The following is a 21,270-nucleotide window of genomic DNA, read 5'->3' as shown; positions in this document are numbered from 1 at the left end:
AACGACACCCTCCGTGAGCCCTTACGTGGCCTCATACTCTGTGGGCCACCAGACCTGCCCAGGTGCCCGACCTCTCACAGTGCCCAGCAGCTGCTGTCGTCGCCCGGACACTGAGCTTTGGAGAAGGGCAGCACAGAAGCTCGGTGCGCACACAGAACAGGGCAACTGTGGCCTTTGAACCCAGGTCTATGTGGTTCCAGAAGCCGCTCCACCATGCTGGACCTCCTTGCCAAAGCCTGCGGGTTGGGCTCCCGTCTGGCCCTGCAGCTTTGTGTCTTGCAGTGTCCTTAGGGAACTCTATCTGAGGGAATCCCCTCTGGCCCTGCCCCACGAGCCTTCCCTGGGTACCTCTGTCCTGTGGCCTGATCAGCATCTCTCTTGGGGAGAAGCCAGGGCAAAGACAGGAGGGACAGACTGACCCATCTGCACACCCTGCTTCTAGTAAAGGGTGTGGCTGGGCACAGAGCTCTCAGTCTCCAAGTCTTTAGAATGGGGTTATAACCACAGCACCCAAGAGGGTTTGTAAGGACCAAATGGGGATAATGCATGCAAGAGGCTGGCACGTGTCACCCAGCAAAGGGGCCCTTGAAGATGGCTCAGGCCTGCTCGTCCCCCACACCATCCCCACCTGCCCTCTCAAAAGTGGTGCTTCTTGTTCCTTGGGAGGCTGATGGGAGGTGCCCGGGCAGAGGCCAAGAGACCAGGCTCCAGGTCCAGCAAATCTCCAGCGTTGCAGACGAGCTCAAGGGGTAATCAAGAGGCAGTCCTGGGCTTGGGTCCCGGAGTCTTGGGAACTGAGGGGAGGTCTCTCATGCACCCCATAAATTGTCCCTCGGCTCTGTTAGTTCTGATTGAAGAGCCGAATGGTCCTTTTTATCATTGCAAGGATTTTTAATTTTCATGTTTGTTACAAACAATATCTGCCTGTGAAAATTCTAAATCCACAGCAGTATAGCAAGAAGAAAGCAAAGGTCCTCTTTGATCTCCTCCCCACAGGGCACTCTGCCTCCTAGAGTACTCTCACGAACCATTCGGTGCCTATTTCCGGAACTTTCCCGTAACCTGCAATCAGGTGTGCCTGCGCGTGCACACGGGTGTGCATGTGATATAGTGGTTTAAAATGTGGGCTCTGAGGCCAGACCATCTGAGTTCCAAGCTCAGCTCCACTCCTGGGCAAGTTACCCAGTCTCCCTGGGCTTCAGTTTCCCCATCTGTACTATGAAGCTAATAATAGTGCCCATGCATTGGAGTTTTTGAGGCGGAAATGGATTAAAGCCTATAAAACATTTAGAACGTTACCTGGCATGTGGTAGGCTCAGAGGACACATATGTTTTCCTATATATTATTTTACCCTCACAAACACACAGTTTCTTATTTATCATAAATAGAATCATGTTATCACGTTCCTCTGAACTCGCTTTGCCTTCCAGCACGTCTTGGCAATCTTTCCATGTTTGTACATTTAGGTCCATCTCCGTCTTTTTACGTGCCACATGTTATTTCATAGCACTGAAGTCTCATTGCTGAATCTCATTTTTATGGACGGTGAAGTGATTTCCATTGTTTTGCTACTACAAATAATACTGTAACCGGCATCCTTTTGTATATGGTGTTTGCACGCCTGAGTCCCTCTAACAAGGACTCAGTGGAGCGGATCCCGCGTAATCGCTGGGCCAGAGGGTGTGCACATTCTAAATTTCAATCTACTGCCAAACCCTTGCGGACAATGTAAACCAGCTCACTGCCCCGTCCCCAGGACCGCCCGGTTCAACCCTCTGCCACCACGAGGGGTAGGTTGACAAATGGTCTCGCTTGGATTTGAGTCGGCCCAAACGTTCCCACCAGTCAGCCACGAGGCTCCACCCACACTCAGTGTTACCCCTTTACCTTTCAAACCAGTTTCTTGAAAACGGCGAAGCCATAGCAACAAGTGTGGTCTGGAAAGAAGTCCTGGCGACCGAGACGTCCTGGCAAGTCAGATGGTGGCAGGGAGGAGGCGGAGATCTGTCTGAAACCTCCGTCGACAAACATCAAGGCCAGACTGTGAGCGAGCCAATAAAGTCTGGCTGGGTCTCGGCGTCTCTGGGCTGCTGCTGGTGTGCCCTTCCCCCGGGCAGCACCTCCTGGTTTTAGTGACCAGCAGGGGGCGCATCCTCGGCGGTCTTGGTGGGAGCCGCGAAGACAAATTGGGAATGCAATGGGGTTGCTAGGCAGCAAGAGTAAAGCGGGGAGTGGAAGGGGGGAGATCAGTGTACAAAAGCGATCATCACAGTAAATGTAAACTGTGTCCAGGAGGGAGATTTCTGAGATGCTGGAGGCAGTGGCTGAGGGAACAGATGCTCAGGAAACTAGAACGGGGGCCTTTAGAAGCAAATGCTGAGGGGCCATGTGGAGAGAGCCCAGGATGGGAGACAGAGACCGGGCATGTGGTGGTGGCCCGACACTACCTAGCCACCGGACCTTGCAGCCTTATGCTTCCATCTGAAAAGTAGGACAGCTAAACTAAAGGCTTCCCAATCTGTTCTGGGGAATCTACCAATCTGCATTTCTTTTTAAAATTCCTTGGAAGCTAGGGAGATGAGATAAGAGATAAGGGACAGAAGAGTCGCTTAACAGAAGAGCAGGGAGAGTCAAGAACAGCCTGTGCTGTGCGGGTAGGGAGGTGGATACCTCCAAGGGTTCTGATCAACCTTGCCAGTCGTCTTTGTGGATGAACAAGGGCAGAAGGAGGGACTGAAAGCTTGCGTCTCTGTAGCACTGCAGTGCCTGGCACATAGTAGGTGCTCAATAAATACCTATGGAACAAACAATTACATTTACCTGGTGATTGTTTTGGGCAAGTGGTGGAAAACTGGGAAAATTGGGAGGTAACCAAGAACCAACACTTTCACACATCAGTGCAGTGCTGGACCGGCATCTAGGCACCCAGTTATCACCCTGGTTTCACTTTGCTTCACCGGGGGTGGAACTGATGCTGAAGCCTCTCTGCACATGGGGCAGAATCATTATTCGAAATAATTTATGCCCCCTCCCCACAGCGCATTTTCCCCTTTCCCCTCCTTAATCAAGATCTTAGCCTGAAGTTGAATTTCCATTGATTGGGTGGTACAGGAGCTCGGAGTCCAAATTAGGATAATAAAAGAAAATAAAAACACAATAAGGGATTTGAGGGCTGAAGCTCATGTCTACCATTCTCATCAGGATGTGCAGATGTCTTTGGCTCCGACTCCACAAATAAATTGAATCCCCTTGAAGTCAGGCTATGTCTTCTAAGTTTATTATAATCTATAAATTTCCCCATCAAGTCTCCTGCCTGCTGAGCCTCCAATAACTGCTGGTGTCCGGGGGGAACCCTGAGGATTATGCAGCCACAGAGGGTCAGAATTGGTGGACTATAAGCCATGGATCAATAAAAACAGTTACATTTTCTCAAGATGCTTTTAATCCATGTCTTGCATAGAAATGAAAAGGCAGCAATCTTCTGATCAAATGTTATTTTTTGTTTGGGTAGCTTTGGGGTAATTATGGAGCTATAGGGAAGCTCAAATCCACCCCTACCACCACCCCCAACCTTCCAGGCCATCCCTTGGCACTGCCACCCCCAAGTGGGTGAAGGATTGCCTAGCCAAAAAAACCTGCCTGCCACAGCCTGGGAGCCTTCCCAACGTTGGAGTAATTCCTAGGAGTGGCCACTAGGTGTCAGGTCAGCTCCAAAAGTCCTGGTGAGCGCGTCTCTTCCAGATCTTAACAGACTGCTTTGCAGCCTTTGCCACGCACTTTCTGTGATCTCGCAAACTTCTGCCCCTCCAAGAGCCCAACGTGAAATCTGAGCCCTGAAGGGTCCAGCAGCCTGACACGTGGGCAAACCTCTCCAAGGCTCAGTGTCCTCGTTGTGAATTGAGGTTTCTAACAGCTACATTTGCATCCTTGCTGTGAGGAAGAAAATCAGGGGCTGGTAAAAACCGTAAACATTCAGTCCCCTCCCCCAGTCAGCCCGCCCTGGAGCTGGGCAAGACCGCAGGAAGAGACAATGCTTCCTTTGGGGGGAACTGCACATGGGACTCATCCTCTGACAATCGGCTTGCCAAGTCGGGAGGCTGGTGGGCAGGAGGACTCAGGGAGGAGCTGCAAGCCCAAGGTGGAGGTAGAGAAACCTTGCAGAAGTAGGAGAGGTTGGCAGGTGGAAATGGCCCAGAGGGACTGGCCCCACACTGAAGGGGATCAGGCTGCAGCCCCGGGAAACAGCACCCTGCATGTGCTCCTCCTTCCATGCCCTAACTCAATTAGCTTTGTGCGCTAACTTTTTGCTCCTCCCAGAAACCCTGTACAGGAGGTCTGTTCTTATCCCCATTTACAGTTGTGGAAAGGGAGGCATGGAGAAGTTAAGCATCTCACTCAAGGTTTCTTGCTAGTAAGTGGTGAGGCTGAGATTCAGACCCTGACAACACAGCTCTGGCTCGCCGGGGTCTTAACCACTATACTTCCTGCCCCTCCGTGGCTTCCAAGTGGCAGCTTCAGATCAGGACAGTGAAGTTGAAATGCACTTACTCTGTCTATACTTTTTCTGCAACAAAGGGAGGAATAACTAAATTCATAAGCAAGCATAAGCTCCAGGCCAGGCTGGACTAGCCAGTGGGAGGGAGGCAAAGGCAGATGGTAATGTTGTATTGCAGCTGATTTCTCAAGGTCAGGTTGATAGGCTCTCCCTGTCCCCTGCATTGCTCAGGAATTGCACCAAGGGAGGTAGGATGAGAGAACAGAAGGAAGCGTCTGGAAAGTTCTGTGTGCCAGCATCATAAAGATTCTGGCATGTGACATTTCTGGGTTTGAATTCTGCCTGGCTTTACCACTTGCCAGCTCTGTGACTTTGAGCAAGTCACTCAGCCTCTCTGAATCTCAATTTCCTCATCTGTAAACAGAAACAATAATGCTAACCCCTACCCCACAGGATTGCTGTGAAGATTTAATGAACTCATGCATGTGAAACACTGAGCCCAAGGCTTAGCACACAGTAAGTGCTTCTTACAAGCATGATCTTGTTACAGTGGGCATTCCTTTCCTAGAGGGGGGGAATGAGAGAAGCCCTAGGTCCAGCAGGTACAATAGTGGCCAAACCAAGCAGCCATCTTTGAAATATCCAAGTACCGGGCCTTTGAAACACCATGGAAGCATTCTAATCTCAGGCTTTGGTTTAAGACTTGCATAAAAAAATCGAAAGAATTTGTCCAATTTTTTTTTAGGATTTTATGTATTTCTTTGAGAGAGAGAGAGCACAAGCAGGGGTAGTGGCAGAGGGAGAGGGAAAAGCAGGCACCCCCGCTGAGCCGGGAGCCTGACACAGGGCTCATCCCAGGACCCTGAGATCATGATCTGAGCCAAAGTCAGACACTTAGCCGACTGAGCCACCCAGGAGCCCCTGTCTGGAGTCTTAAGAACTGGAGGGACGTGGGGAGGACCAGGGAGCAGCCGCATCGTGTGGACAGTGCGGGGGACACAGTAGACATCTAGCATTTCTCGCAGCTGCTGAGGTCTGAACCCCTCTTCCTGAGCTGGGAATGCCTCACCTGACGGGAGGGGCAGCTGGGACTTGCAGCCAGGCCGCAGAGCATGCCTACACCAGACACCGACTCTCCTAGCCACGTGCAGGAGCCAGCAGCCCAAAGCACCAACGAACACAGCGAATTCTCTCTCCGAGCTGCAGCACTGCAGCTGGCCGAGCCCTCTGACCGGTGGTGACGCTGCCGGGGCTGTTGAGGACACAGAGCCGGCAGGTCAGCGGTGTGAGCGGCAGCCTGGGCTGTGCGGCCGTGGTGACAGCTGCCGTGTCCTCAGGGGACCAAGCTGCCTTGCCAAGCAGGGGCTTGGGATTGGGTTTGTTTTGATGTGTTTTGTGTTCAACAAAATCAAACAATGATTGGCAAGGCAAGCCTGCATCCTAGACACTGGCTGCAGACAAATGGCCTTGAACTACAGGAAGGGAACATTTCTCCTTCAGGAAGCAGACGTCCTGGAGGGGGAGGGGCACCAGGGCGCTGGGAGGCCCACCTTGAGGCCCAGTGGTTCGCCTTTTAAGGAGGGTCGGTGGTGCGGCCCTGGGCGGGCTACTTTGGCTGTTCGGCCCCCGCCTTAGGGAGTCTGTGGGTGAGCTGGAGTGGGACTGGCTGAGCCGGCTGCCGCGGTGGCCAGGATGAAGAAGACGGAACTCTTCTGAGTGTGTCCATGTGTGCGGTATCAAGAACATACGGGGTCTTTCTCCCAGTTCCTGCTACCAACTTTAAAAACCCTTGGGGGGCGGTTGGGGGGTGCAGTGGGTTAAGCATCCAACTCTTGGTTTCAGCTCAGGTTGTGATCTCAGCGTCGTGGTCCAGCCCCCTGTCAGGCTCTGCGCTCAACACCGAATCTGCTTGAGACTCCCTCTCTGTCTCCCTCTGCCCCTCCCCGCACCAATCGCTCTAAAATAAATAAATAAATAAATAAATAAATAAATAAATAAATAAATCTTAAAAAAAAAAAAAAAAAACACCCGTGCAATTTCCTGAGTGACAGGAGTGTCTTTGTTGGGCTAAAGAGGTGACCCAGGGTGGGTGCCTAGATAGCTTAGGCATGCTGGTAGCCAGAACGACCAATCAGGGAGTAGAGGTTGGGACTTTCAGCCAATGGGAGAGGGGGTTGGAGATTGAGTTCAAATAATGTAGCCGGTGTTCAATCATTCCTACCTCATGAAGCTCCGGTGAAAACTCTGGGCGGTGAGGCTCAGAGGAGCTTGCTGGGAGGGGAAGCTTTGCACCGCCTTTGAGATCTCGCCCTGCACACATCTTCATTTGCCTGCCGCTGAGCCAGAGCCTTTATAATAAAACTGTAATCATAAGTATAGCGCTTTCAGTGAGTTCTGCGGGTATCAAACCTGAGGGGGCCCTGGGAAACCCCCACGTTGTAGCTGGCGGATCAGAAGTACAGATATCCTGGGGAACCCCCTTGCAACTGGCATCTGAAGTCGTCTAGGTGATGGAGCGCTTAACCTGCGGAGTCCAACGCTCACTCTGGTGGTGGCGCAGCTTCAGCCCCAGGTGTGATGGAAAAGGAAACGTGTACGTGAATGCGTTCTCACGTTTGAATTATAGACACATAATGTGCGTGCTCAAATATGTCCATGTCCATGACCAATAAGAGGGTGTCTGTGACCAACAAGAGGGGCTTATCTGCGTACTAACCCCCAGATCCACCTGCTTTATTGCGGGCAACTTTAAGACCAAACTCAACCACAGCCACTGCCGGCTTGTACCTCTCCTGGCTGTACCTGCAAATTCCCAGCAGAGGGCGCTCCAACCCCACACAAGTTCTCCCCCTCCGGAAAGCTTCAGCTCTTTAAAGCTTGGGGGGCGGGGAGCGGGCAGAAAAAGAAAACAGGACCCCAGACTGGCTCCAGGAAATCAAATTCAGATGCCCAAAAAGGGCCACAGTGCTACTGGCTTCAGTGACACTGGTCATAGCAGAGGAGCGTGGGCCAGAACTCAGCCTGCCTGGAGAGCAACTTCTCTGCCCAGGGGCAGGTCCAGGTTCTGTGGGGGCTGAGCTGTACGATCTGGGGGACCTCTTCACAAAATATAAATTTACAAATACAATATGAGGTAAGTGGATATTTATTTAGAATGAGGAAAAAGTCACAACAAAAGGCACATTTTCTAAAAGCCCATAGCAGCCTGAACGTCAGATGGACCCCGGACCTCGGTAGAGGGTCTCACTGAGGGAGGGTCCCTGCAGCTCCAGCCTCTTCAGCTTCTTTAGGGTCCCTGCATCTCCTCCAGCAGTGACCAGGTGCCTCCGAATGAGGAGTCTAGCCTGCCTCCTGAGTCCATCCTGCCATGAAAACATGCTAGAAAGACACAGCTCGAGCGAGCCACCTATCTAGGTCTCCATGCCTCTCCCGCCACCACTGTTTTTGGAACAGCCAGCTGTAGTCACACCATGACCATGTGACAGTGGCAGGCCGCTGTTCCTTCCCTCTCTGTCACACCCCGGAACCTGCCCCCTCCATCCCCTCTGCCTTCTCCCTCCTTGAGTCCTGGCTTCACAGTGGGTCCTCCATCCACCTGCCATTATTTCAAGATTGTAAAACTCACAGCCCCCAAAATGCCTTTCGTAAGGGCACTGTGATACAGGAAATTACCTAATCTTAAAATCAGTGGGGAATACAAGTCTGAGGGTTGGGGGGGTGGTTAGGGAGAGCGATTATGTACTTCAGTTTATACTAAAGTGTAAGTGACTTCAATTAAATTCAATAAACATTTATTAAGAGCTTCCCCTGTGTCCAGTGCTATTGTGGGTAGGTTTGGGATACATCAGTGAATAAAACCAAACCCATCTCTTACATGGAGTTTACACTCCAGCAAGAAGAGACTGACCACAAACAATATATAATCAATATACAACCAATAAGTGAGTCCTACAGTGTGTGAGAAGATATTAAGTGCTATGGGGGGAAATGAGCTGGGGAAGGAGGTTCGGGAGGGTCATGGCTGGGGGTGGGGGCAGTTACAATTTCAGGCAGGTAAGAAGTGGTATTTGAGCTCAGTTCAGTCAGGGGAATGACTTAAAGAAGACTAGATCCGTGGTTCTCAACAAGGGGGTCATCCCGCGTCCCCGAAAGGACATTTGGTCATGCCTGGAGATGGTTTTCGGTTGTCATAGCCTGGGGAAGGGTGCATCGAGCAGGGAGAGGCCAAGGATGCTGGCAAACATCTGCGATGCACAGAGGAGCCTGGCTGTAGACGGAATGTTTGTGCCTCACCCCCTAATTTGTGTCTTTAAATCCGAACCCCCGAGGTGATGGCATTAGGAGATGGGCCTTTGGGGTGTGATTAGCTCATGAGGTAGAGCCCTCATGCAGGGGAATAAGGCCCTCCTGAAAGAAGCCCCAGAGGGCTGGCTCCCTTGGCCCTCCCCACGTGAGGACAGAGCAGATGGCCATCTGCGCACCAGGAAGCAGGTCCTCACCCTGTCAATCCACGGGCACCTTATCCTTCCAGCCTGGGGAGCCGCGGAGAGATAAGCCCCTGCTGCTTATGTGCCACCCAGTCTATACTCTTCCGTGGTAGCAGTGTGAACAAACTGAGACTAAATGAGGCAGGGGACAGGTGCTCCTCCCTGTCTTCCAGAGAAAGCTGAGAATGCCCGGCTGGCCCTCTCCCAGCCTCCTGTGCGATGTGAAGGGCAGGCCAGTACGGGCTTGTGGGAAAATCTTTCCTCCTTGCTAGAAGGAACAGCCACAGGGAGAGCCTGCCCTTCCACTCTGCTTCTGGACAGGATTGTGGGAGGGTGCTGTATCCATCATATGGGCTGGAGGTGGCGTCACCAGAAATGCTGAGGACGGCAGGACGGAAAGATGGGGACGAGCCTGACTTCACTAAGTTGCTAGGCAACCCTGCTTCACACCTGCCCTGCGAAGTGAACCAGTAAATGTCTTTCTGCCCAGGCTTTTTTGAGTTGAGTTCTGTTACTTGCACCAAAGCATCAGAGGAGACACAGACCACCCTCCCCACGCTTCCTGTCCACACCATCGCTCTGTGTCCACTGTCTGGTGACACATGGCCCTCCCCTACAGGAGCGGGAGCCCCTTGAGTCTGGGGCTGTGGTCCCATCTGTGATCTCCAGGCTTAGCAACATGCCTGGGACAGAGTAGGGGCTTAGAGATATTTGAGGAGGACATTTAGAGAATGGAAGACAGAGTGAGGGGATCCCGGCTCTCGGCAGCCCAGCTGTTGGGTTTCCTGAGAGCTGCCCCAGCAGACACACTGCACCCCAGCAGCCCGGCGGTGCCCGTGTGCAAACACGTCTGGGGTGAACGCCCACAGACGCCATGGATGACGGAAGTGTTGGCCCAGAGGCTGCAGCTCCAGCACCACTAGGAAGCAGATATGCCAAGTGCACAGGGAACGGAGGCCTGGGAATTACTCCATGGGGCCAGATTGGAAGCATGCTATAAACGCAGGTGTTTCTTCTAGAAAAGGTCTCCCTATTGACACCCACCCTCCTACCCAGCCCCCACAGAGATAGACTCTTCCAGCTCCCAAGACCCTTGCCTCACAGGGCCGGAGAGGCAAGAAGTTAGCCAGGAACCAACTGGCCCAGTGGGGGTGTCCCCTGAAGGAGGGGTCTTCCTGAAACCTCAGCGCTAAGGACCTCTGACTGGGAGTTGAGAGGGTGACAAGGCGTTTTCCTCCTCGTCCTGAGCTCCTTCCATGATGCCAGGCTCAGGCCTGCCCCCTTCGGGTCTGCGACAGGGACCCGCATTAGCCTGGCAGAACGATGTCAGGAGAGCCTCCGGTGAGAAGGAGCTAGGGCCGTCCAGTGATTAGGGGCACAGGCTTTGCGTCAGGCTGGGCTGTGCTGGAATGCGTGCTCGGCGGCCTCCTCCCCTCCCTCCTTCTTCCCCTCATCATCCGCGGTGGTCCCACGATGTGCTGGGCACTGTGTGCCGTTCCGGGGCTGCAGTCTTTGGCGTGGCGATTGGCCAGATGTGAATTCAAACAGCAGCCCTGCTCAGTGACATGGAGCTTGAACCCCAATCCGGGAGGTGCACAGAAGCAGAGGGCCCCCCAAACATGGCCGTGGTAAGGACCGCCTGCCGCCAAGGAAGAATGTCTGGGGACGACGTGGCCGCCGCGGGGACTATAGCACTCATTCAGCCCATCAGACTCTCATTACTGGAACAACAGGACCCACCTCCTGTGGCTTTTGGGAGCCGAAATGGGCCACTGCCCGTAGGCCACGAACGCCCCTCTCAGGGCCCTGACTAGGGGCTTCCTCGTGGGCAGGGTGGCAGCTGTTACCATCAGGAGGCAGCGGTGGGCCTGGAAGCCTGGCGATGCCGCTACGGAGAAAGAAGGGTCTCACACGGGCTTGTGCCACAGGGGCCTGCCAGGGCAGAGCTGCGCTGTTCGGCTCTGGCCCTCCTTCCCTCTGGCCTGGTCTTTCCGTGCAGCTGGACGGGCAGGCCCCAGAGCCCAGGCAGGGCCCACCTGCTTCCCCCGACCTCAGCTGAGCTTCAGCTACTGGAGTCAAAACAAAATCCCCGAGTCAGTACACTCCTGGCCCCAGGCCCCACCATTCCTCTGGCTCGGGGGACTCCACAGCCCCAAGCGCAGTCCCCCTGCCAGGTGGCAGCTGAGCGAGCCGCTGAGCAGTGGTGACAAAGAACAAAGCAACCAGGCTTGGCTGCACGGGGGCCTGGTCTGGAGCTGGCAGAGCAGCCCTGCTCTCCCCCCACTCCCGCCGCTCAGGGAGAATGACACTCATGGAGAACAGAAAGCCAGGGCAGGAACTTGGACACCTGAGCTCACACCCAGAGGTCTGGGGCTGGCACACCACACGGGCAGCTAAGGGGAGCCCCTGGGCCCAGCCGTCACTGCCAAGCCCTCGCCTCGCTGTCTGAGACGGGCAGTACTGCGTGGGATCATGAGGCCCCAGTCTCCTTGCTGCCTCAGTTTCCCCTGGAGGAACACGAGTGTAGGACATCGAACACCATCACTAAGGACAGGGTAAGCTATAAAGGAGCAGAGTGGGTGGATGTCTGCTCAGACCTGCCTTCCAGCCAAAGACATGCTCTGGTCCAGGAGAGGGTTGGGGAGGGGCCAAGGAGGGCCAAGGGTGTTCTGGGAGCGGGGCTGGTTTTATGGGTGCAACGTGTGCGGTCGCACGGGGCCCCGTACTCAGAAGGGCCTGGGGCTTGGTTTCATGGTCTCTTGTCACTGTCTTAAAACTCTTGGTTATTTTTTAACAAAGGGCCCTGCAAATTACATAGCTGGTCCTGTCTGAGGGAGAAGACGTTTATACACAAAGGACCTTCCCATCTGGGAAACCGCATTGGAGGGTATGGGGACAGCCACCCCACCATCCTCTCCCCAACAACTCAATGAAGACACGGAAACTAGAGTGGCCTCCTCTCTTGGACAGATGGAATGTGCGTTTTCAGAAGAGCGGAGAGATCAAGAGCAGCCCTGACTTCAGCAGGTCGCCCAAAAGGCCAAGAAGAAGGAAGGGCAAGGGCCAGGGGAAGACCAGCCCCTCCTCCTTAGGCCCTGGCTGCCTCTTCCACAAATGGGGTCGTGGGGAACACGGGTGAACCCCTCAGCTGGCACTCGCCATTGCAGGAGGCTTCAGGGGTGAGGCAGGCAGGCAGAAGGGAGTGGGGGGAAGAGGTGGGAGGTGGTTAGGCCTCAGAGCCAGGAGAAAGACTCCTCAAGGTCCTCAGCCAGCTGGGCCAGCCCAGGCCTGCTCCAGCCTCTGGTCTCCAGCCAGAAAGTAATTCAGAAATTCCTCCAGAATGCTGCCGGGGCCTGCGCACCTTGCCGCCCGCCCCCCCCTCCCCCCGCCCCCAGCCTGAGCCTGCCAGCTCGGTCCAGGCAGACTGCTAGTTTCCACCTCCCAGAGGCTGGCCAGCAGCTCCTGCAGCCTCCCCACCTCACTCACAGCCGGTCCAGGGTCAGATGGTGCCGGGAAAGAGCTGGCAGGAGGGGAGCAGCCCTGGGTCCTGGGCCAGGGCTGGGGAGAATCCAGGGTCCCCAGAAGAAGGTGGAAAGGGAGCCCAACCCTGGGTGTGTTGTGGGGGGAATGAGGGAGACTCAGGGATCTGCTTAGGGCCCAGCCTGGAGCCTGGCCTGGCTCTCAGAAGCCAGGCCCAGGGAAGTCTGCCCTCCCTGGCAAGACTGGCCAGGCTAGGCAGGAGCCAGGGCAGGGCCTGTCTCAACACCCCCACCTTCTGTCCCTGAGGCCGAGATCTGGGCCACTGGAGACTCCCTCCTTGGCATCTCCCCGGATCCCAGGCTGCTAATCCCCTCCCATGAAAATGCAAACTGCCCTGGGAGGCCGGGAGAGGGCAGGAGAGGGGCGGGCCTCACATCAGGCTTTCATCCTTCACACTTGGGGGAAGTTTGTGCTGGGCCAGCCTCAAGTAAAACCCCAAGAGGGCGAGGGAGGTCTTCAGTGACATTCGTGGTGAAGACTTGCTTTTGCAAGGGAGGAAGGACAGGCAGAAGGGTAGGTGAACTTACCCATTTCAGACTCATGTCCTGGACAGGCTTTCCTGCCTTGGGCCTGGGTCCCAAGGCTCACAACCACACGCCAGTCTCCACCTTCTTCCCCCTTCCTTCTCCAGGCTCAGGCTGGCCCTGTGGCTCCCTGGGGGGCTGCCCTCCCATTTCGCAGACAGGGAAGCTGAGGCACCCACATGCTGGGTGAGGTCGACAGCTAAGTGTCTGGGCAGAGCAAGGCTCCTGCTACCAGCTTCTTGGGGGCCCTCCTTGGACAGGCCAAGGAAAGCTCTGGACTCAGATCTCAGCTTGGCCACTTGCTGACCTCAGGGCCTTGGGCCAAACACTTGACACCCCCCCACCTGTAAGGGGAGAGTTAACAGCCCCCTGCTGGGGGCCCTGTGAACACAGACCTCAATAAGGATGATGGGGGAAGGGTGGCTGGCTGTAGGGAAGTCCTCAGTCAACAGGTCCTGCCCCTTTCCGTGGTATAACTCTGCCCCCCAACCCAGCTACATCCCCCACGTTCCAACTGCCCAGTGCCCGCTCCAGGCCTGGTTCTCAGACTTGGTGTTATCAAGCTAGAGGGGATGTGAACGTGTCCTCGCAAGAGCTCCCCAGGCCCAGCTGCAGCTCTGATCACCAACACGGAGGAGCCTGAGTTTCCCTCCCTGGAGGCCTGATTGGAATTCCTTCCATTGTTGAAAGAATCCAAAGGTACTTTGACTCCTCCCAGGTATAGCAAATCTGCACGAGCTGCCTGTGGAACAGAAATCTTCATTCATCTCCTTTAATAATGAATGGGGTCCCGTGAACGAACCTCCATATCCCCAGGGCCTTTGAGGGTCTGAACGCAAAGCACAGTCCTCTGGTTAGCCCAGAAAATAACTCTGCCAGCTCTTCCCGCCTGGCCAGACCACCCTCTGCCATCATGGCCTAGCCTCTGACCTCCCCCGCCGCACGTCCCCTGCTTCTCAGAGGCCTCATATAGCTCCCTGACTCAGTTTCCCCTAAGCTGATCTACCCCCTAATTGTGCACATCTCCTGGTTTGGCCTCTGTTCCTGCCTGAGGCCTGACCCTTGGTCTCAGACCTCCAGCCATGAGCTCTACACATCTGATCTCACACACACACACACACACACACACACACACACACACACACACACGGACCTGCTGACCACTCCCACCTGTCACCTGGTCTTCCTGATACGCACTTCTAGTCACTAATGCAGAACCCAAGGCCTCTGCAAAGTGCCCCCTAACAACTTCTGGAAACTTCTGGCCATCTTGCATTCATTTGCAGACCAGGCCAGTTCGTCACCGTGTGGCACTTGTGGGTTAACTCTGTGGGCACTCTTGACACTTGTTCTGTCCTGGTTCTGAGGGACACTGCCCCACCGGCAGTCACAATCATGCGGCTGTCCACACAGCCGGTTGCAGGGGGGATAGTCTCTCCTTGCTGTGCCTTGCTCTGTCAAAGCCCCCGAAACAGGACTCCTTGTGCTCCTAGGGACACAAACCGTTTTTAATAAGTGAATTCTTCCTGTTGTAATTTTCCACACCCCTCTATGTCTGCCTCAGGTTTCCACATGGCTCAAGTGTGAGAGGAATCCTCGCCACACTCGCTGGTGGCACCCAGAATGACCCCTAGCCCTAGACGCCTCTAGGTCCTATCATACGGGGACTGCCCCTCTCCCTGGAGATGAGTCAAATCCGACACACCCCTCCACTGCTCCTGCAAACAGATTTCTAGAAGGCCTTCCTGCACAGACATGTCTTGGGCTGAAGCTGGGACCCTGCTACATGCCTACCAGCTCAGCCAGACCCCTCCCCCTGCCCGGGCCGCACACCCCTCCATCCATTCACACAAGGGCTCCAGTCCTTGATCCTTCAGCGCCCAAGACATTTCATATTCGTCCCCCGTCTCAAACATGACCCACGTGGAAGCCCACATGACAGATGCCCTCTACCCCTCTCTGTCCGTGTTCCAGTCTCCCCCGTGTAGTATACCCTTCTATACATAGCAGCTTCTAGAGACAATGACAACATCCGCTGCTGCGCAGGGTGAAAAGTGAGTGCAAAACACGAGCCGTAAGGTTGGCAGATTTCCCCTTCTTTCCATAAATGAAATGGGAGACCTGGCCATGGGCCTCTTTCTTGTCCCCCCGCTCCCCACACCTTCCCATCTTGGGGGAAAGCCCAGGTGTGGTGTGTTTACTCTCCGAGATGACTTAGAGATATTTCGAAAAGAAAAAGAGTTCTGCTCTCTTCTTCGCATGGCGATGGCCCTTCCTGTCTCAGCGCATCGAGACGGTGGAGAACATCACCCCTCCAGAAACGAACCCAGCGAACGTCATGATTACATGTGTCCTACGAGGAACTCCACGGCGAGGGGCACCTCGGGGAGCACAGAGTTGTCCAGGAGAAAGTCCCTGTCCTTAACGAGTCTCTTAATATGTTCTGGGACACAGACGCTTTTGAGAATCTGATGAAAACTATGCATTTGCCCCAGAAAAATGAGGGTCACTCTGTGACCCTCCCCCAATTTTGCATGCAATTTCAGGGGGTCTGCTGACCCTCCGTGGACCATCCCCGAACTTCCCGGGGGTACATGCCACCAGGGTTAGGAATCTTCCTCGAGGCAGCTTCTAATCACCCCTGGAGAAGACCAGATGGGAATTCCAAAGGAACACGGACGCGAAGCCAACCCTACGTACCATGAGAAGCAGGGCACCGTGAGGTTGTAGTGAGGACCGCGCGACTCCCACGGATGGGACCAGGAGGAGCTGGCACGGGCTGGCCCTGCCGGACTCAGCGCTGGGGTGTGAGGCCACAGTTGGAACCGGCGTTGCTGAGCAGCCGGGGTCCTCCCTGAGCTGAGAGGGAAGCAGGAGGTAACAGGCTCTGTGGACTCTGCAAGATTAGAGAATTCCAGATTGTAGCTGCAAAGGCAGACCTCTGGATGTCCTAGGGGAGAAGGTTGGAAAGCTTTTTAGAGCACATGTTCGCTTTCTCCAAAGTTCTCAAACCTTGATGTGCATCGGAATCAGAGGGGGAGGGGAGCCTGTGAAAAGTGCAGGAATAAGCCCTTCTCCTTCGTCTGAAGCCCCAGGGATCTGCATTGTACAACCCACGTAGTGCAGCTAACCCACAGAGCAGCAGCATTCCCTTTGAGTGGGGAAAGCTCCCACATCCACAGGAATTCATCTGTTAGGGCTCCCTTGCTCCCTGGGTGCAAATCACAGATCCACTCCCCTGACAGGGCCAGACATAATTTGCCACCTTCTCCCACAGGAAAGCCCATTGCCTCCTGGTCCATGGGACTTGGGCCTTGTGATGCAAAGGTGAGGGCAGGACCACCTGGCTTTCCAGTTTCTCAGGAAACAGGGGAGCTAGAAGTTCCGTCTCTGCCAGCACCCCAGGACAGTCCGCTCAGCCGGGTGGGGGAAGAGGCCGCCTCCTCCCCTCCAATCCCTTCCCCTCCCGCTGCCACACACCAGCACTCCTCATGTTGGTCACGGCCCTCTGGTCCCACCCTCATCTGAGCCTGCACTTTGGGATCCTCTGGTCTTTGTGCTCCTGGGGCCTCCCAAGCAGGGATCAGGCAGGGCTGAGCCTGGGACGGGTGTTGGGGGAGAAGGTAGATGACAGTGAGGAAGCAGAGCTGCTCTGCTGGGGAAGCCTGCGGGGCACACGGAGGATCTGAGGCCCATGCTGAATTGCCCAGGGTTAAAGCGGGGAGGAGACATAGAAAGGGGCTCAGGGACCATCAAACCACAGGTCACCTCGTTTTAAAGCTTCAAGGTATGGAAGGCAGCAGGCCTTGTCACTCTTGGAGATGAGGCTTGGTGGCGAGGAAACTGGGGATTTGCCACCCCCCACCCCCCCAACACACACGCACACACATGCTTTGGAGAGAAGATGGAATCACAGGGTTCTATCAAAGCCTTTAGAGCTCCCCTGTCCAGTGTCCTCGCTTTACAGATAGAGAAACTGAGACCCAGAGAGGAGAAGGACTGTGTGTAGTCCAAGGTCACATGGCTGACCGGCGACAGAGCTTAAAAGTCAGAGTCCCTAACTTCGCTCAAAATGGTGTTTCCTCAACGCAGACAATGGATCCTACAAGGGTGATACTCAAATATTTTAACAATCTCAACAGCGCAGCCTCAGCACTCAGCATAGGCATTGTCCTTGGCACAGGGTCAAGGTCCTGGAGGTCGCAGAGACATCCCTATAGTAGTGGGATCTGGGAGAGGTCCTCAGGTTCCCAGGGAGAGTGACTGGGACAGTAGTGGGAGGGTTTGGAGTTGGGGGGGTGGGCAGTTAGTTACCAACTGGAATGCAAGCATTTCACTGCTGTACCAGTTACGTGTTAGCCAGAGGAGCCAAGGGTAAAAGAGCTCCCTCGCCCTTTATTTATTTATTTTTAAGATTTTATTTATTTATTTATTTAACAGGGAGAGAGAGCACAAGCAGGGGGAGCAGCAGAGGGAGAGGGAGAAGCAGGCCCCTCACTGAGCAGGGAGCCCGATGCTGGGCTTGATCCCAGGACCCCCGGAATCATGACCTGAGCCGAAGGCAGACACTTAACCGACTGAGCCACCCAGGCGCCCCTCCCCACCTCGCCCTTTAGAACAGGTCTCTTGGGAGGGTAAGCACCACACTTCCCTCCCTCTCTGTGACCTGAGCCCCTGGCTTGCCAGGTACAATTGGCACCCATTTGCCTGTGGTGGGGGAGGGGATGAGAGCAATCAAATGATAGGGACCAGCCTTTAGCTCTGGATACCTGGCCAGGTCACTAACCAACGCATGATCTGAGCCCCAGCCTTCCTTTCTCTGTGGCCAGGAGCAGCTTTTTGTGTTCAGCCTGGAAACAGCCGACAAAACGGGTGTTTTCAACTCTTGCCAGTCCTGGTGCCCCCATGTGGCTTCTGAGGGGTGCAGAGTGAGACCGTGTGGGCTCCGCTGCTGTCCGGATGCTGGAGGGCGCCCCAAGGCGGGGTGACTCAGCTCAGCATGGGGGGTCCCTTCAAGCTCTGTGATTCAGCAGGGTGCAGACACGTCGGAGAGGGGGTGAGCCTACAGACCTCCCGAAAACGAGGGCACAGAGGGCCTGGGCAGGGACCTCTGGCCCCTAGTGAGGGAGCTGAGGGAGGAGGAAGGGTACAGACCAAACAGGGCATAAATTCTGACTCAGCCACTCACTGGTTTCTGTGACCTTGACTTCACTGAGCCTGTTTCTTCATCTGTGAAACGGGACCTCACAGGTCATGGTGAGGAGTAAATGCTGCCCACCGTCCTCAAGTGAGCGGTGGGTTCCCGTGAGGCATTTGTCGATTATGCTTTAGAACCCACAGATTGCCCGTGACGCCCACGATTTGTGCATATCGAGCTGACGTGGCATCTTAACGAGGTTCTGAAGCGTAGTGATGCGTGAAGTTTCTCCCCGGGATCTGCCATGAGGTGTGTGTTACCGAGGGACTGTTTACCGCAGCATTGCCCATGGGCTTGTCGCTCTCTACTTCCCCTGGGGGCCAGAGAGGCTCCCCTACACCTTGCAGGAAACAACCATGGGGCAATCACCTCAGAAGGCCCCTTTGCTTCTGATTATCCACAGGGAGGCCAGGACTGCTGTCCTGGGGCTGATGGGGGAGAGCTCAGCCTCCGGGATTCCTGGGGAAGGCTGGCCTCAGTTTTCCAGGGACATTATTCCACATCCCTAACGCTTTGACACGCAACCATGTAAGTTTTCTTTTTCTCATTATTCAGCTTAATTTTTATCCTAAGCTACATTCGCCCCCATATTATCTCAGATCACATTTAATCTGATAACTTCCGGATAAACTTAGTCACTGCAATGACATCTAAGTTGTTTCTTGTTTAAACTCCATTAAAATCAGGATTTCCCTCCTATTCTCCTCCTCTCTGGGGCTGATTCCCCAGGGTTGGTGTTTTGGGGCTCATGGCTCAGTGTAGGATCTGCCCCGTGTGGACTCGGGCTCCATCCCCGTGGCCTGTCTCCCTCATCAGGGCCCTCCAGCCCTTAGCCTCACCTTTGTATGATCCTTGTTCACGCAGAAAAACCTTGGGGTGTGTCTCATACGGGGTGGGTGGGGACTCCCGGTAAAGCTTCCCAGGACCCCGTGAAGCTGTCACTAAATCTCTGGGGCTGCTGGACCTCCCAGAGCTACAGCCAGAAAGCAGAGCACCGGGCCCTCTACTTTTGATCCAAACCTAAGAGCGGCTTCTAGTGTCTGCCCTGCTAAGGATTCAGTGACGCTAGGAAGACGCGAGAAGGTCCAGGCAGAGCGCCCCACCCCATGCCCAGCCAGATGGTGGCTGTCTTAGTGCAGCTGCCTTCTTTCCCGCTGACCCGAAGAACTTCTCTCTCCGGAGTCTTGCTGGGAAAAGGGGCCAAGGAAGGGGTCATTAGTCTTGCCTGATCATATCCCCCAAAGCATTTCCTTTTTTAACCTTTAAAAAGGCCCCAAGTCGATTCATCATCTTGCAGCAGGACTGCCGTGGAGTGTCCCAGGGTAAAGTCACCAGCTGGCCCCTGCCTGGCACCTCATAGCCCTGCGAGAGGGCCAAGTGGAAAGCACCGCAGAAGCCGGGCTGAGCCGTGGGCATCTGCCAGCGTCCCCTGAGCCCAGAGCCAGAGTGTGAAGTGTGGCAGGAGAGCTGAGGGCTGCCCCTGTCCTCTTCCAAGGGGATGGAGAAGCTGCAGGTTGCTCTCAGCCCTGCCCCCTCCCCACAGCCCGGAAGCAGCTGCCCCAGCCGTCCCGCCACTCAGCTTTCTGTACCCTTCACTGGCCCCGGCTCCTTTCAGACAAACACCTAGGTCCCACTCTGGGCTTTTCTTCCCCACCACTTGTTCGAGGACCCCACGCCCTGGTGCAGAACGTGGGCTCAGAGCAGGACGGACTCAGCTTTCCCTGTCTCTCCCAGCTCCACCTGTGTGACCTCAGCAGTTGCTTAAACCTTTGAGCCACAGTCTGCTCATCTATAGAATGGGAGCAGGGCCCACACACACCCTCCCAGGGCTGAGAGACTGAGAGGAGATTGCGCACGTAAGGTGCTGAGCCCGGTGCCCGGCTCCGAGTCGGAGAGGGTAGTTATTTTTATTCTTACTACCATTGCCCCATCGCAGCAGGGAAACAGGTTAATAACCTGCTCCCTCACAGAGCTCATTAAGGGAGGTCTGCTGGGCAGCTGTCCAGATACTAAGCCAGGAGGAGGCTCACACGCTGGGTGTTAAACCATCGCCGGTCCTAACAGGACTAAGAGAGCCGCTTTCTCCAGCACCTTTCCCGGAGGGGCTGGAGGCCTTCCTCAGGAGCGCACGGGACCCACGGCGAGAAACTGCCTATAGGGGTAGGGAGAGACTTTCACCGAGGAATATACTCCAGCCAGGGCTGTTTACTGAGCTTCCTTCCAAAGAGGATGGTCTGGTCACTGGCAGGGCGTGTGTGGGGGAAGAGGGGTCAGCAACTGGAGCAGGGCCAGACTACCTAGGAGAGTCAGGGAGAATCTGGAACATCCGCCAGCCTCCCATCCTCCAGCTCTGCGCCCCAGGCAGCGCTCAGCCTCTCCTCCAAACAAATGTTGAACAAGCACTTAAATAACACAATATGTAGGCCTTCTGATGAATGAACATGCCAGGACACCACTGATCCCAGCTTGGCCTGCCTGCCTCCCCAGGGCCTTCTCCTCCCAGGAGTGTCCCCGACCAGGATGTGGGAGAAGCCCAGAAGGGGTGGGGGCCAGGAAGGGGGTGGGTGGGACGCAGTGCTCAAGGCCCCACTCTTTGGCCATCATCTCCTCTGAAGCTCTCACCGTCTTGCTCACAGAGGCTCCCTCTGGAGCAGGGCTGCTCGAAGTGTGGTCCAGCCCCCTGTGCAAGCTGCCTGCTCAGATCCAGGATGAGATAAGTACTGGACTTGTCCCCAAGCATTTAGATACTTTCATAGCAACTCGACAGAGTTGTTTTATGTCCCTTGAATCTAATAAAAAAAAAATTTTGGCTTGTATGTTATGTCCTTTGCTCATTTCCTTTTTTTCCAGCAATTCTCTTGTGTTATATTTCACAAAAGAAATGGCCCGTCATTGACAGGACATTAAGAAAACAATCAGCCCTTGACCGCAGAGAGCTGGAGAAGCTCCACTCCAGATGCTTTTTCATCTTGGTCTTAGAAACCCTCACGTCAACATATTACGTTAATATGTGTCACTTAGAGAGC

The sequence above is a fragment of the Ursus maritimus genome, unplaced genomic scaffold, assembly GCF_017311325.1.
Source record: "Ursus maritimus isolate PB19 unplaced genomic scaffold, ASM1731132v1 scaffold_25, whole genome shotgun sequence".
Classification (NCBI taxonomy): domain Eukaryota; kingdom Metazoa; phylum Chordata; class Mammalia; order Carnivora; family Ursidae; genus Ursus; species Ursus maritimus.
This window is presented reverse-complemented; position numbering follows the sequence as displayed.